The sequence below is a fragment of the Amphiura filiformis genome, chromosome 4 (genome assembly GCF_039555335.1).
Source record: "Amphiura filiformis chromosome 4, Afil_fr2py, whole genome shotgun sequence".
NCBI classification, from domain to species: domain Eukaryota; kingdom Metazoa; phylum Echinodermata; class Ophiuroidea; order Amphilepidida; family Amphiuridae; genus Amphiura; species Amphiura filiformis.
In genome coordinates, this window is record NC_092631.1 from 58,770,980 (window position 1) to 58,788,593 (window position 17,614).

A 17,614-nucleotide genomic window follows, 5' to 3' on the forward strand; every position below is an offset into this window, starting at 1 on the left:
CTACTTGAATTTATTTTTCCTTGAAGATTTTGCTATTCGGTTCTCACTAAAATCCAATTTAAAATCTACAAGTTTGCAACATTACCTCATTCTGTTGACATGGGAATTAGTGACATTTGTATTGAATATCTGACCTATAATTTGGACTAGTTTCCAATATTTCAAATAACCTTTAAAGGTTAATTCGTGATACAGCTTACTTGTATTATTTACACTATGTGCTGTGATTTGATTATGCTATAACGTGTATAAATGATCTAGCATTGCATTTCAGATTTTCATTTTGCATAAAGCATCTAATCGTAACCCACTTTCTACAATATCGGTGATATAAACTTTATGTAAATTGTTTCCTGCATTCCACGAAAAAAGGACCTCTGTAACGTCACTGTCTCCAGAAAGAAGAAGATCTCCGCGGACCAAGTGTTAGGTTTAATATATTAATCCTTATGTATGTCGTGTATTGAATATGTATTATTCAATTGATTTAACATTGGGGCTTACTATCAAATAGAGCATGCTAACAGACGCAGGCGAGAATGCAATTGCTTTCGTAAAACAATTATGTTTGAATGAAAGTTCATCCGTTTTTGCAGAGATTCATATTTTTAAAATTTTGATCTTAACACAATATTGAAGGTACATGTACCTCAAATTTTTGGGTATTATTTTATATTAAGTGTATCTTTCTTAAACTAGATGTACATTATGAAGAAGTATAGTTGTACCTCTACATGTACGGTACACAACTTGTGTCACAAGGTATACTTTCAAAAAAGTCTCCCAGGTACAGTTACTTGTATTTAATAGCATTTTAAAAATTGTTTCAACTCGGCTGTTTCAGGACAGAGGACATCTTTTCACACAGGTGGCTTGTTCAAGAACAACGCAGCACGATGTTGTAAGTGTGAAAGATATTCTTGTATTCGGTTCAGGTATCCATGGAGATTTCGGGAACGTTGCGTTGGTTGTTCTATTAACCGTAATAACAATGTTTGGTTTATTTGTGAGAAAAGCTATTTTCATATCTTTGCATCATCACCGTGAACTATACGCTGCGATTTTGTTATTCTTGAACAGATCCTCCTCACCTAATACTGTATGTGATGTGTGTAACATGTAGAATTATGCCGGGAATTGTGTAAGAAAGGGCGGCTAGTATTAATAATTTTACCAACACTATAATAAATTATTATTAGTCTCTCGGACCACTATATGGTATACCATTTCCAAAGTTAAATGATGTCAACTGGACCTCTCTTACAAAGGTGGTACGTGGTATTTTAGCTCAATATGAACACAAAGAATGTCGACTTATAAATCGTAATACCTCTTTTGTACCACTCACCTCTTTTTGCACCTCTACTCAAATTTTTTTTTATTGTCGCCTAATACACGCATAGTCGCCTAATAGAGGTTATCCACTTTACTCATGTGTGACGTCTAACAAAAGGCACTGGTTCCCGTAGTATTCCTCATTCAAACAAATTCAATGCACGACCTCGGAGTTACCTGCGTGACTTTGGCGGGCTATTTTGAAACAGTCATGGTTGCACATGTAGGTAATTCTTTTGAAAGTCCTAAACAAGGTATAGCAGTCGTTGATAGGATATGCAGCTTATAGAACACGGATAACCTCTATACACTCATCAAGGAGGCAAACTTTTTTTCCCAAAAAACTCCCTAGCCTCCCCGATAATATCTAATGGTGCGTCCCTTACAAGGTCTGTAGCGCAGACTAGCTCAACCCGGGCGATACTGTATTAGACAACTAGACACAAAACGGGATGTCAACACCTGCAAGGATCTAGGGTATTATTCTACCGATGACTTCATGTTGGCATTTAAAAGCACTCAACACACATAACACAAGTAGACATTTACCTGTAATAACAGACACTATTCAAAGTGAGTTCAAGACGTAAAGGAAATAGTGCTAATATCTCGGTTAAATGTTACATTCCAATCAAAGCGTAGAGGTTTTGTCCATTCGTTATGGTCTCGTTATACATGTATTATTGTGATTAACTACACCATTGCACTGTTTTCTTAAGCACAATACACTAATGCTACTTGATTTTGCACCGTGCACCATTGCCTTATTCTGTTGACATGGGAATTACTGACATTTATATTGAACATCTTGACCTATAATTTGGACTAGATTCCAAACCGTCAGAAAACCTATATATAAAATTACCGTTAAAGGTTTATATGTGATAATGCAGTTTATTAAATTTATAATATGTGTTGTGATTTGAACATGTTGATCATGTTGATGGTTATATCGTGTACAAGCATGATAAATGATCTAGCAGTATTTCCATTTTGTATAAAGCATCTTTACCTATACTTATCGATGATATAAACATTAACTGTTCCTGGATTCCACGAAATGCGATACAAAATACCTCTGTGACGTCATGGTCTCCAAAAGAAGATGTCTCCACGAGCCATCAAGTGTTAGCTTATTTGAAACCTTATGTATGTCGTGTATATTGAATATGTGTTATTAATATTATGAAGCATCAATGTTTGTCTGTTTTACTGTCAATCGCAGAATGTAATGTGTGCTTTTATTCAGATGCTATCTATCGAGTATCAAACCTTTATTTTGGCTAGAGAATATTTAGGATAAGAAAAGGAACTGTGTGTGTGTGCAAAGTGGTGGGCGCAGAATCCGTAAACATGGTAACTTCTAAACATATATGCATGCACTTTTGTGATTAAAAGTGTACGTTTGCTTTCCAGAATGGGCTATTCCAGAAAATAAACGCACACCCCCTATAGAGGAGTAACTTTTTAATCAAAGAAATGTCTGGATTTCCGAGTCTGCTTTATGAAAGCGACTGGAATTCCAGTTGCCAATGTCGCTTGAAAAAGCTTGTAAATCCAATTAAATGAAGGAAAAATCACGGAAATGTCTAAAATGAGCTCTCAAATTCAGGATTTCTGACTTTGGACTATTTTTCTGCTGGATTTTTTCGCCTTTGGACACTTTAAAAGTCTGGATTTCCAACAATCACGACTGGATAAAAAGTCTGGAAATCCGAACTCCTCTATAGGGGGTGTGCATCTATTTTCTGGAATAGCCCAATTATAGATTCACATCCCCTATAGAGGAGTTCCGATATCCGGACTTTTTGTCCGGTCGTGAATGTTGGAAATCCAGGCTTTTAAAGTGTCCAAAGGAGAGCAAATCCAGCAAAAAAGTAGTTCAAAATGCAAAATCCTCAATTTGAGAGGCTCATTATGACATTTCCGTGATTTTTCATTCATTTTATTGCATTTCCAAGCTTTTTCAATTAATTTTGGCTACTGGAAATTCAGTCGTTTTCAAAAACATGAAAAAGCAAACTTGGAAATCCAGACATTTCAATTATTAAAAAGTTACTCCTCTATAGGGGGTGTGCACCTGTTCTGGAATAGCCCAATACCGTGAATACATTAGGCCGGTCGAGTGCAGATCCGTCGGAACACGCTTTTCAATACGGAATAACCTCATCGTGACATCATCCAAGCAGCAAAGTTCATTTCCCATGGAAAAAGCGTTATCTGACGGATCTGCAGTCGACCATTCTGTAAACATGTTTAAGGGTAAGGTATCCATCAATTATGTTCTTTCCTGTGAACCAAATTGCAAAATCTTAAATGAATTCATTGAAATGGACGAGGCCGCGAGGTTAAGTATAGCTGCAAATACGTTGAACATTGTTATGGTATTGAAATTCTTTACGTATCTGTTACCAATGGTAACTCACTTTGAATAGTGTCTGTTATTACAGGCAATGTCATCTTGTGTATGTGTATTGAGTATTTTAATGTCGACACTAAGTCATCAATAAAATAGTAGGTCCTTGCTGGTGTTGAAATCCCCAGTTTTGTGTCGAACATGTCTATAATTATAGCTAATCTAGGTTAACATACTAGGTTAAGCATGTAAAAGGGCGCACATTAATGTGGCATTCACGACATTGTCAAAGAGATTGTGGAACGTCTAATAAAAACGTGGTATTGCACATTAGCATGATTAGGTGACTGCATCTCGTCTCTATTATTGCTAGTAGTACTATTATAGTAGATAGCGCAAAAGAGGTAAGTCTGATATTCAACTCATTATACAACTAGAGATCCTTCATGTTCATGTTAAAGGAGGATTTCGTGATCCTAGTAACATCCTCTTTTTATGACATTTTTCAGAAGATATCCACGAAAAAAGCTTATTCCCAAAATTTCAGTTGATTCCGGGTTTGCGAGTTACGCGTAGAATATGTGTATTACACTGCCCCCATAGGCCACTGTTGTAATTTCTGGTATACCAGAACGAAATTCAAATTTGACGATATTTTTGCTAAACAAATTAATCTGCAAGAAATTGTTGGTACATAAACATTACATGTAGCCAGAGGTTTCCGGTGGTATAAAAATCTCAACATGTTTTGAAAAAACTGGGGGGTGAGGCTGTGGATCACGAAATGCCCTTTCAAGCTAAAACACAACCTTTCTAATTGAGAGAAAGCTAAAACTTCTTGTATAATACATGTAATGGACTTAAAGCTAAGGTGAAATCCTGCTTCATTTTGTCTGAAACATTTTGAGTTTAATAAATGCGATTCAAATCGAGTTTTATACTTGATTTTCCTCGAATTTCGAAATAAACCCTGATGTCATTTCTTACCAAGTAAAATATTCTCCCATTGGTCTGCTCCTCATTAGGCCAAAAAAACCAACAAGCAACAAGTTTGCTTCTTGCAGAGCGCGCGCATTACGTTTTTGACGGCTTATCATGCTTATTTTGCGCATTAGAATTTTTTTCACTTACAAAGAAAAAAAAACCCAAAACCGGAAAAAATCGCAAAAAACAATATAAAAGACTACTGGAGTTAACATTTACACATCACACAGCAAACGAGCGTAGTGAAAAACTAACGGAGAAAACATCACACATTCTTTTTAATCCTTTTTTCTAATCTGCAGGTTGAATAATGTTGAAAGGGGATCATAAATATTCTTGAATATGAAGAAAAATATAAATAAAAAAACAGCATTTCGCATTTGACTTTTTGGACCTGCTACAGGGGAAAAAACATGTTTTTTTGCCTTTTGGCATTTTGAGCACTATACATGCTATACGGTCATCATGGTACGGTAAAAATAAGAAAGAACATTCATTGGATACATACTCATTATGCTTTTAGGATGCATTCACCTCGAAGACAGAGCAAACGTATTGTTCAAATATGATGTTTTGAGGAAAGTGCTTGGATATGCTGCATATGGCTGGCGTTTATTGGGTATTAGGGATGCAATTTTGCGCCCACACTATGCACATGTACACTCCAAATCCTAAATAACATTAGAAGCATTTCCATGATTACTATTTTGCTACAATTCTGTGATTGATAGTAAAACAGGTAAATCTCACGGCACTAAATTGATGCTATATCAATCAAATCATTATCAATGTATAATGTACACGACATGCAAACGGTTTCAAAGTAATGCAGCTAACTCTTGATGGCCAGCGGAGACATCTGTTTCTGGAGACGGACGTCACGGAGGCACTTTGTATCGCATTTCGTGGAATACAGGAAACATGGGAAACAGTTACATTTTATGTTTATATCATCAACATTGTCATGATTGTAGAAAGTAGGATAAGATGCTTCATACAAAGTATATTAAGGGAGTGGGAATCTGAAATGTAATGCTACATCGACACGATCTAATCACAGCACATATTTACATGCATGTCATGAATTAACCTTTAAAGGAAATTTTCTGTTTGGAATCTAGTCCAAATTATAGGTCCAGATGTTCAATATAAATATAGCAGATTTCCATGTAAACATTAGAACGAAGCTATATCGTGTATGTTGTAAATTCATTGCAATAGCTTGAATATATTGTGGTATGGAAATGTAATGCTTAAGAAAATAATGCAATCGGTGGAATAGCTTTAACAGTGATATATTTAATCATGATAAAGCAACGAGGCTATGAGGAATGAACAGAACCTCTTATGATGTGCCCTGAGGAATTTAATTTGATCATTTTATCTTTGTTTATAATTTAAGCTATTTCATGAAAGTTGGGAATCCCCTTTGCCACGTAATCACAGTAAACAAAGTCAGGATTAGTTATGGATCGGGTATTCCCAAGAATGTAAAGTGGATATGACATCATTTTGGACCCCCAGGAAGTGTTAGTGTTTATAATTAGAATTTCCAGATTACATCATATGTTGTGAAGGTGTGAATGATGTAATGGGCTATTAATATGATGGGACATTTTGGTGTTTATATTATAAGAAAATGTACGAATTTTGGCAGTTATTATTGCAGTGTGGTTATGGGCCAGTTAGTGTTCTTACAGTCCATGTGCCTTCAAAGAAAGGAATTTGCGAACCAGACATTGTCTTATGTAGTCAATGTACTACTATCCCGTTATAACGGAGAATACGTCAAAGTGCGTACCTCTTCCAAGAAAATGAATATATATTCTTCTGTCGACTTGATGGTTTATGAAACAACACATCTGTCAATGTAAGTGGAACCAGGTGATGCAAGGCAGGACTCTTTTCCATTAGAAATTGTGTGAAAGGTGATGTTTTGGAGATTGTCATCTAGGCCTATGTGAGGATTTTATACGCAAATGATACAAAAGTCTTCAGTGGACTTCAGTGATCTTCGCAGGACAAGTGAATCAGGCCAGGATATACATCAAGAACATAGAATGTAACAGAACTTTCTAGTCAACAACAACAAGAAGGCTGCTGGTTAAGTAACATTACTAAATCTATGTATATATTTGATTGATTATAAAGTGCATGTATTCCATTGAAAAAATCATTGGTAAATCATACTTTACTTTTCATTAAAGAATCAGATATTGTTAACTTAACAGTGTGTTTTGTTATGCATTCTGAAGTGAATTTGGGTAAAAAGGTCATTGAAAAGGTGTTTTTGGCCTTGAGTCTTGTAACGACTCGTTGCACTCTATACTTTGATTGATGTAACATTAACCGAGATATTAGAGAGATTGCGATTTCCAAACGTAGCATCGAACGTACGTGGAATCTATTCAAAATCACTCTCCTGTGCATGCTGTGAGGGGATTTTGAATAGATTCCGCGTACGTTCGATGCTACGTTTGGAAATCGCAATCTCTCTATTAGCGCAATTTCCTTTACGTCTTGAACTCACTTTGAATAGTGTCTGTTATTACAGGTAAATGTCTACTTGTGTTATGTGTGTTGAGTGCTTTTAAATGCCGACATGAAGTCATCAGTGAAATCGTATCAAAACAATAATTTTGATGGTTATTGATATTAAAGTGCTGCTTCTGCCAAAGGCAACATTGGATCCTCTTGAAATTACCTTAATTTATTGTTATATGACATTATCAACAAATTATGTTGCATCCTATGTTGTATTTTGATGTGGCAGTCATGTCCATAACCACTGGAAACCGATGGTACCAATCATTTTGATACAGCCTCTGTAAGCATTAGAAAGGCTATTTTGTTACCATTCTGTGATTGACAGTAAAATACGCAAACCTCAATTGACATGATTGATGCTATATCAGATGAATAATGCATATTCAATATACATGACATGCATAAGGATTCAAATATTAAAGTTAACACTTGATGGCCCATGGAGGCATCTTCCTCTGGAGACGATGACGTCATATATGTATCTTTGTTTCGCATTTCGTGGAATCATGTCATATGGTGGAACGCATATTTACAGAATCAATATAATTGTACAAAGTGGGTTTACATGGTTAAGATGCTTTAAGCAAACTGTGCTGAAGGGAGTAGAAATCTGAACTAGATCAGTGAGCTCAATTTTCAATTTGCCCTTGTCATCAATGTTGGTACAATAGCCGCACTTTCTTACATAATTTTAGATGTACATCTAACATGTAACTTGTGTTACACATTACATACAGCACGGTAAGATGAGTGAGGATGTGCTAAAGAATAACAAAATTGCGTAGTTCTTGATGATGCAAATAGAGACGAAAATTGGTTTTCTCACGAATAAACCAAACTTGTTATTACGGTTAATAGAACCACCAACGCAACGTTCCAGAAATATCCCTGGATACCTGAACCGAATATACGAGAATATCCTCCACATTCATATTTAGAGAATAAAGGTATTGTTTTTAGCCCCTGGAGTGCATCTATCGTCTCATATAACACGGGCGACATCATTATTTTAAGTAAAACAACGAGGCAAAGCCGAGTTGTTTTACGCCAAAAATAATGATGTCGCCCGTTTTATATGAGACGATAGATACACGACAGCGGCTAAAACAATACCTTTATTCTCATTCTTACACTTCAATTCAAATAGAAATATCATAAGTATTACAAATTTTAATCAAATTAAATCCTACATTTTGCAAGGAATTATACCTAGGGCTTAAAATCGATCAGTCCCGTTGTTGCTATGCGCCTCCGATTGGCTCAAATTGCGAGTACGCGTATCGCGTCGATGCACGCGCGCTGACCCGTGTCATATCACACGGGTAAGAACCAATAAGATTGCAGGAACATTCTCAAGTGTTTAAGAGGGCGCAACACTAAATCACTACGCATTTTATGTAACAACGAAATTCGGCTAATATAGTCCATAGTGAATATGAGATTGTAGCGACCATATCTACCGACATGTTCACTTTAAATCACTCAATATCGGCTCATATGAATTCGACAAGTGTCTTTAATGATAACATGCAGATAAAAACTGGACAATTTATCTCAAAAGCAATTCTCTGTGGCGGATTAAGAGAAAACCCGATTTTGAAATGTGAGTGGTGAGTTTAGTATATTTTTAGCTCTTTTTTTTGCACCGCAAATTAGCGAAAAAAGTCAATGGTCATCGATATATGCCGACAAAAGTTTTGGAATCTAGAGAAATAGAGCTTTAATTTGATACCAAATTTATTTTGCCAAGTATTGCAGGGACGCCAGAAATGGCGCTTGAAGTAGGCCGAAATCACACGTTATCCTATGGGGCGCTGAATTAGTGCTGCGCCCCCTTGTAACGGCCGTCATTATGAACGCGTTCCTTTTACATTCTTCGCGCAAAATAAGAGACGCGCTTCACAAAATGTGTTCTATTTCCATCATGATGATAAACAAAGATTACAAAAAGTCATCCTCATGAAAAATTATTGGAAAAAAACACTTTATTGGCCGAGTAGGCGCCTTCAAAGTCTAGAAATGCGTCCAAAAATCCTCAAAAAGGCTCATAAATGGATTTTAAGGTTAATAGAGATTGTTAATCTGCATGAAGCCGTTTTGCTGAATATTCAGTAGGCCTACGCAAAAAGATCGCAATTGTTACCACTGGAACGGGGGGGGGGGGGGGGATTTATACTTGAGACTCAGTAATAAATGATTTCCAAAAGAAAATGGCAACACTGATAATCTAGAAAAGAAATTAATCTTGTTTCAAAGACGTGCTCAAATTGTCGTCTGTCACTAATTTTGTGAGTTTTGTATAAACTTTCGCATATTGGAGGAAAAATCGAAATAATCGATTTTCGGCATTTCGGCACTGATCTTTAAAACATCATTTCTCTTGAACGGAATGTCGCAGAGACATGAAATCTTCGGTGTTTTGCTTCAAATTTTCTGTAGTTTACTTAATGAGTAATAAATGTGGATTTGGAAAACTTTTAACCCCTTGTAACGGCCGTCATTATGAACGCGTTCCTTTTACATTCTTCGCGCAAAATAAGAGACGCGCTTCACAAAATGTGTTCTATTTCCATCATGATGATAAACAAAGATTACAAAAAGTCATCCTCATGAAAAATTATTGGAAAAAAACACTTTATTGGCCGAGTAGGCGCCTTCAAAGTCTAGAAATGCGTCCAAAAATCCTCAAAAAGGCTCATAAATGGATTTTAAGGTTAATAGAGATTGTTAATCTGCATGAAGCGGTTTTGCTGAATATTCAGTAGGCCTACGCTAAAAGATCGCAATTGTTACCACTGGAACGGGGGGGGGGGGGGGATTTATACTTGAGACTCAGTAATAAATGATTTCCAAAAGAAAATGGCAACACTGATAATCTAGAAAAGAAATTAATCTTGTTTCAAAGACGTGCTCAAATTGTCGTCTGTCACTAATTTTGTGAGTTTTGTATAAACTTTCGCATATTGGAGGAAAAATCGAAATAATCGATTTTCGGCATTTCGGCACTGATCTTTAAAACATCATTTCTCTTGAACGGAATGTCGCAGAGACATGAAATCTTCGGTGTTTTGCTTCAAATTTTCTGTAGTTTACTTAATGAGTAATAAATGTGGATTTTGAAAACTTTTAACCCCTTATAAGAGGGCGCAACACTAAATCACTACGCATTTTATGTAACAACGAAATTCGGCTAATATAGTCCATAGTGAATATGAGATTGTAGCGACCATATCTACCGACATGTTCACTTTAAATCACTCAATATCGGCTCATATGAATTCGACAAGTGTCTTTAATGATAACATGCAGATAAAAACTGGACAATTTATCTCAAAAGCAATTCTCTGTGGCGGATTAAGAGAAAACCCGATTTTGAAATGTGAGTGGTGAGTTTAGTATATTTTTAGCTCTTTTTTTGCACCGCAAATTAGCGAAAAAAGTCAATGGTCATCGATATATGCCGACAAAAGTTTTGGAATCTAGAGAAATAGAGCTTTAATTTGATACCAAATTTATTTTGCCAAGTATTGCAGGGACGCCAGAAATGGCGCTTGAAGTAGGCCGAAATCACACGTTATCCTATGGGGCGCTGAATTAGTGCTGCGCCCCCTTGTAACGGCCGTCATTATGAACGCGTTCCTTTTACATTCTTCGCGCAAAATAAGAGACGCGCTTCACAAAATGTGTTCTATTTCCATCATGATGATAAACAAAGATTACAAAAAGTCATCCTCATGAAAATTATTGGAAAAAACACTTTATTGGCCGAGTAGGCGCCTTCAAAGTCTAGAAATGCGTCCAAAAATCCTCAAAAAGGCTCATAAATGGATTTTAAGGTTAATAGACATTGTTAATCTGCATGAAGCCGTTTTGCTGAATATTCAGTAGGCCTACGCAAAAGATCGCAATTGTTACCACTGGAACGGGGGGGATTTATACTTGAGACTCAGTAATAAATGATTTCCAAAAGAAAATGGCAACACTGATAATCTAGAAAAGAAATTAATCTTGTTTCAAAGACGTGCTCAAATTGTCGTCTGTCACTAATTTTGTGAGTTTTGTATAAACTTTCGCATATTGGAGGAAAAATCGAAATAATCGATTTTCGGCATTTCGGCACTGATCTTTAAAACATCATTTCTCTTGAACGGAATGTCGCAGAGACATGAAATCTTCGGTGTTTTGCTTCAAATTTTCTGTAGTTTACTTAATGAGTAATAAATGTGGATTTTGAAAACTTTTAACCCCTTATAAGAGGGCGCAACACTAAATCACTACGCATTTTATGTAACAACGAAATTCGGCTAATATAGTCCATAGTGAATATGAGATTGTAGCGACCATATCTACCGACATGTTCACTTTAAATCACTCAATATCGGCTCATATGAATTCGACAAGTGTCTTTAATGATAACATGCAGATAAAAACTGGACAATTTATCTCAAAAGCAATTCTCTGTGGCGGATTAAGAGAAAACCCGATTTTGAAATGTGAGTGGTGAGTTTAGTATATTTTTAGCTCTTTTTTTTTGCACCGCAAATTAGCGAAAAAAAGTCAATGGTCATCGATATATGCCGACAAAAGTTTTGGAATCTAGAGAAATAGAGCTTTAATTTGATACCAAATTTATTTTGCCAAGTATTGCAGGGACGCCAGAAATGGCGCTTGAAGTAGGCCGAAATCACACGTTATCCTATGGGGCGCTGAATTAGTGCTGCGCCCCCTTAAGAATATACAACACTAGATTTCGCGGTTCTCGGGTTGGGCGGTTCTCGTGATAGGCCTATCTCTAATTACCCAACACCCGTTACCCATAATACTTGTCCTAACCTTTCAAACTACTACGATATATGCTTTTCCGATGCTCGCACTGTACTCCGCGCACACTCCCGTTGATACTCCGCGATAGCGCACCGCGAGCACGCGATAGTGCACGCAAAGGTGAAATCCTGCTTCATTGTGTCTGAAACATTTTAAGATATAGCCTACTATTTACATTCGATTTTTCTCGAATTTCGAAATAAAGCCCAAAGTACTGCTATCGTTTCATGAAAGCAATTAGATCCTAACATTGGTCTGCTCCTGGATGTATGATTCTGAACATTATACATGTAAAAGATGATATAGAAAAGAACATTGATCATGTTGATTAGATACTTATTAAGCTTTTACTGAAGATGCATTCACGGCGAAGAAAGAATATACATATTCTTTAATTATACAAAATGTGATATACCGTATATGTATATATAACACAAGAGTTACATCAGTTGCAGCAAAAAGTGCTCGATGCATTATTGCAGAGCTTATAATAATATAAAAATTAGGTATATATATATATATACCTTGAGCACTCTAAATTCCAAAGTTAGTCACTTGTAAAGTATACTTGTTATATATATATATATATATATAGCCAACATTACTGGGAAATGCATTCTGCACCTCTACAGTCCCTTCTCTTAGTAGTAGTAAGAGTATGAGCGGCGTGAGCCGCGAATATTCTTACAAACTAGTAGCACTCACCAAAATGCTCTTACAAGTAGGAGGTGTACTCTTATAGCCATCTGTCTTTGTCTCAAACTTGTCATCAACTCCAATTTGTTTATCTATAAACCTGTCACCAACTACAATTCCTTTTATACCTTTGACAAGAGTTGATCTATATTCGCCACTTGCACGGTTCCGCCATTATGCACTATATGCGGGGAGAGCCTCGAACTGGCAGCATCCATGAAAGGAAGAATTACGTAACCTTACACAGAATGTTATGACTGGTTCAATTCCCATTCATGTATGCTGCCAGTTCGAGGCTCTCCCCGCACATAGTGCATAATGGCGGAACCGTGCAAGTGGCGAATGTAGGGCAAGGCACATTATTGGCTAATTAATTGAATGGGTCTGAGGTAGCAAGGTAGATGGTCATTGTGTGTCTGGATTTATAGACTGGGTTTAACCATAGACCATCTAATAGCATTGATTTCTTCCTATACATTCATTTTCCAATTTTTGCCTTGCTTTCTGTCCTTCTTCCTTTGTTCTTTTTTCCTTATTTTCTTTCCTATCTTTCTTTCTTACTTTCATTCTTTCTATCCTTCTTCCTATGCATTTCTTTCTTTCCTTTCCTTTCATCATGCCTTTTTGTTTTCTTTCCTTTTTCTTTCTGTCTTTCCTGACTTCTTTTTTCCTTCCTTTCAATTTTCTTTCTTTCTTTACTGACTTCTTTTTTCCTTCCTTTCAATTTTTCTTTCTTTTTCTCTTTCTTTCTTTCTTTCTTTCTTTCTTTCTTTCTTTCTTTCTTTCTTTCTTTCTTTCTTTCAAGCCGGGCTCTTAAGGAGAATATTCTGTTTTGAAGAGTATCTTTAGCTTAACTTTAACCAACTAGGTCCTTCACATTGTGATGTTTCAAACATCAGTCAAATATGGTATATATCTGTTGTCACCATGGTCACTACTATACCATAATAATAGGTGGTCTCTTGACAAGAATGATCTGGTTTAATTTTGTATGTGAGGTGAAGGTCAGTCAGAGCAGTTGTCTTTGCAAATCCAAAATAAGGGTATTGGTTTTATCCAGACCATCTAATAACAGGGTACATCAATCTGTCTCAAAATCTGTTCTCGGTCAAGTATGTCACATATCTGTTGTCACTTACTGCTATAATTATAAGTGTTCTCTTATAGAAAGTTCTCTTCTAAAAAGACACAATGCACAGTTCATATTGCATTGTACAATTTGTGTATGGGAAATTATAGCACTGCTGTAAAAGGGTACGGTGTGCTACTAGTAAAGTCAAAATGATTATAATAATATCTTCAGTAAAAATAAATTTCACAAAAATGTTATGTTAGTAAAATAGTATAACCTCCACCTGTTATTACAGACCCATCCTGTATACGTAAGTCATAATGTAAATTAAGTGATTTATTTTGATTTAGTTCAGGTTTAAGATAAACTAGTACAATAAACTGCTCAAGAACGGAAGCAGTCAACATCACCTGAAGTCACCTTGGATTTATATGTGACGCGACTGCTTGTCATACTTAGAAGTAACACACGATACTCTTAACAGTTGAATTTTGAATATTTAACTTGGTGTATGAATTATGTAATCTTAGTAGTAGTAAGAGTATGAGCGGCGTTAGCCGCGAATATTCTTACAAACTAGTAGCACCCACCAAACTGCTCTTATATTAAGGAGGTGTGCTCTTATAACCAACTGTCCTGGTCTCAAACTTGTCATCAACTCCAATTTGTTTATCTATAAACCTGTCACCAATTCCAATTCCTTTACCTTTGACAAGAGTTGATCTATATGTAGGGTCAAGGCAGATAATTGGGGAAATCATTTTATGGGTCTGAAGGAGCAAGGTAGATGGTCATTGTATGTGTCTGGATTTATAGACTGGTTTTGACAGTTTGTTATTAAATGTGTAACAGCCTTGATTTCTTCCTACACATTCATTTCCCATTTTGCCTGCTTTCTTACCTTCCTCCTTTTTTCTTTCTTCATTTATTTTCTTTCCTATCTTTCTTTCTTGCTGTTATTCTTTCATTCCTTCTGCTTATGCATTTCTTTCTTTCCTTTCATTCTTCCTTTCTATTTTCTTTCTTTTTTTCTTTCGTTACTTCTTTTTACCTTCCTTTCAATTTTCTTTCTTTCTTTCTTTATTCCTTTCTTTCTTTCTTTCTTTTTCTTTCTTTCCTCAGCTTCAACCATAGGCCTTCATATTGTGATGTTTCAAACATCAGGCAAATACGGTACATATCTGTTGTCACTACTACCAATTAAAAGGTGGTGTCTTAACAAGAATGATCTGGTTAGTTTTATATGTGAGGTGAAGGTCAGAGTAGTTGTCTTTGCAAATCCAAAATATTGGGTATTGGTTTTGCACCTACCTATGTTTACAACATCAATCTGTCTCAAAAATCTGTTATCGGTCAAGTATGTCACATATCTGTTGTCACTTAGTGCTCTAATTGAAAATGTTCTCCTATAGAAAGTTCTCTTCCAAAAAGACAATGCACAGTTCATATTGCATTGTACAATTTTAATATGGGAAATTATAGCACTGCTGGAAAAGGGTACGGTGTGCTACTATCCTAAATATTCTCTCGCCAATTTGAGGTTTGATACTTGACATAGATAGCATCTTAGGCTGTGTATAAGCATTAGAAGCACGTATTACTATTTTGCTATTATTCTGTGATTGATAGTAAAACAGGCAAACCTCAATTGATGCTATATCAATTGAATAATACATATTCAATCAATATACACGACATCCAGAAGGTTTCAAATATTAAAGCTAACACTTGATGGCCCGTGGAGACATTTATCTTCTGGAGGCCATGACGTCACGGATGTATTTTGTATCGCATTTCGTGGAATGCAGGAAACAGTTCTGTATACTTGAAGAAAGTGAGTTAAGATGTTTTATGCAAAAGGTATAAAATACGGGAGTGGAAATCTGAAATGTTATGCTAGATCATTACACACGATATAGCCTATCAACATGATCAAATCACTATATGTAAATTTGAATGAACTGCGTCACGAATTAACATGATTGAGGTAAATTATACTATAGATTTTCTGTTTGGAATCTAGTCCAAATGATAGGTAAAGATGTTCATTATAAATGCCAGATTACCACGTCAACAGATTGAGGCAATGGTGCACAATTGTTTTGGATTCAACATGTTCAATGGGAATTTAGTGCCAATGATTGCAAAAATCTTCAAGGAAAAATATATTCATAAAAATGGACGAAGTTAAGTTGCTTGAATGTACTATTAAGGTATATGGAAATCCTATGCTAAGAACAAACTGAGCAATAGATGGAGTAGCTTTAACAGTGATATATCATGTATCAATAATACATCGAGGCTATTACGAATGGACAAAACAACTAGACTTTGATTGGAATGTAACATTAACCGATATATTAGCGCCATTTCCTTTACGTCTTGAACTCACTTTGAATAGTGTCTGTTATTACAGGTAAATGTCTACTTGTGTTATGTGTGTTAGCTTGTGTTGAGTGCTTTTAAATGCCGACATGAAGTCATCAATAGAATAATAGATCCTTGCAGGTATTATGTGTTGACATCAACTGTTTTTGTGTCTAGCTATCTAGGTTGAGGGGCACACACTTATGTACATAACAATACAACTTACACAAATGTTAAGACTCGGAAAGTACCATGGTGTTCATGGAAATTAAAGAATAGTTCATATTAGATATTCTCTAAATGAGTACATTAGCAGTGCCGGGCTATGTGATCATTGTGGGATGGTTTCTGCTTCACCAATGTTCACAATCATGACAATGTCCTGTAATCTGCCTCGGTTGGAATTATTGATAGCATACTGCTCAGGTCTGCCATAAGATTAGGGTGTGTATTCTTCCCGGGTATTCTTCTCCTTTATTATTCACTACTTTTACACATGATCCCGCCATCTTTTGTTTGATATTTCTCTGGCTTTTTTGTGCTTGAATTTTGCTTTAAAAGGTTTATTTTTGGGTATCACCGTCTTTTTATTGTTTTAACATGTTTAATGTTTTAAGTATTAAACTCATTTGAATTTGGATTTGGAAGATACCTTCTCTTAAATAACAGTATTGCGAACCACCAGCATACATAACTCGATGTAGAGAGTCTTTCCTATTCAGAGGAAATATTGCAATTACACACCTTATTGCCTTTTAACAATAACCATTGACACTAGCACATATCAGAGAAGATGTAAGAAAAGGATGGAGAACAGAATTATATCCTTGAGATAATCCCGTAGGTAATCCTGTTGCACCTATCATAGTCCTTTATTCTCAAGTGGTGGGTTAACCAACAGTTAACAATGAGAGGAAATTCCTGAACCTAGTTCAGTTGGGGATGATTTGAAGTGACCGCCAATTATGACCATTTGATATTTAATACCAGCAATGTGAAAAAAAAGAAAGAAATAATGTAGTGCCAAAATAATGTACCCTTTTACGGAAGGAGCAAAGTTTAACAGGTTATAACTCCGCTACTGAAGTACGAATGTCAGCGGCGAATGTCAGGTTATTATTTCCCAGTCTTTAAAAAAAATTGCAGAGGCAGAGGTGGGAATCGATCTCGGTACCTCCCGGTTAAACAGCACTGTGAAAGACCACTAGACCAACTAAATATCTGTTGTGAGATGTGTGACATTGCTTAATGGAACAAATGGCGGAATTAAATCAGTAATAAAAGAAATAGATTCTTATATAGCGGTCAAATTAGATAAGAGGGGAAATATTTGTCCCTGCTCGAAAGAAAATATAGGTTAGAAAATTATCAAATAAATTTAAATTACAAATTGAGATTTTATATTTCTTTCTTTCACGAGGCGACATTATCAC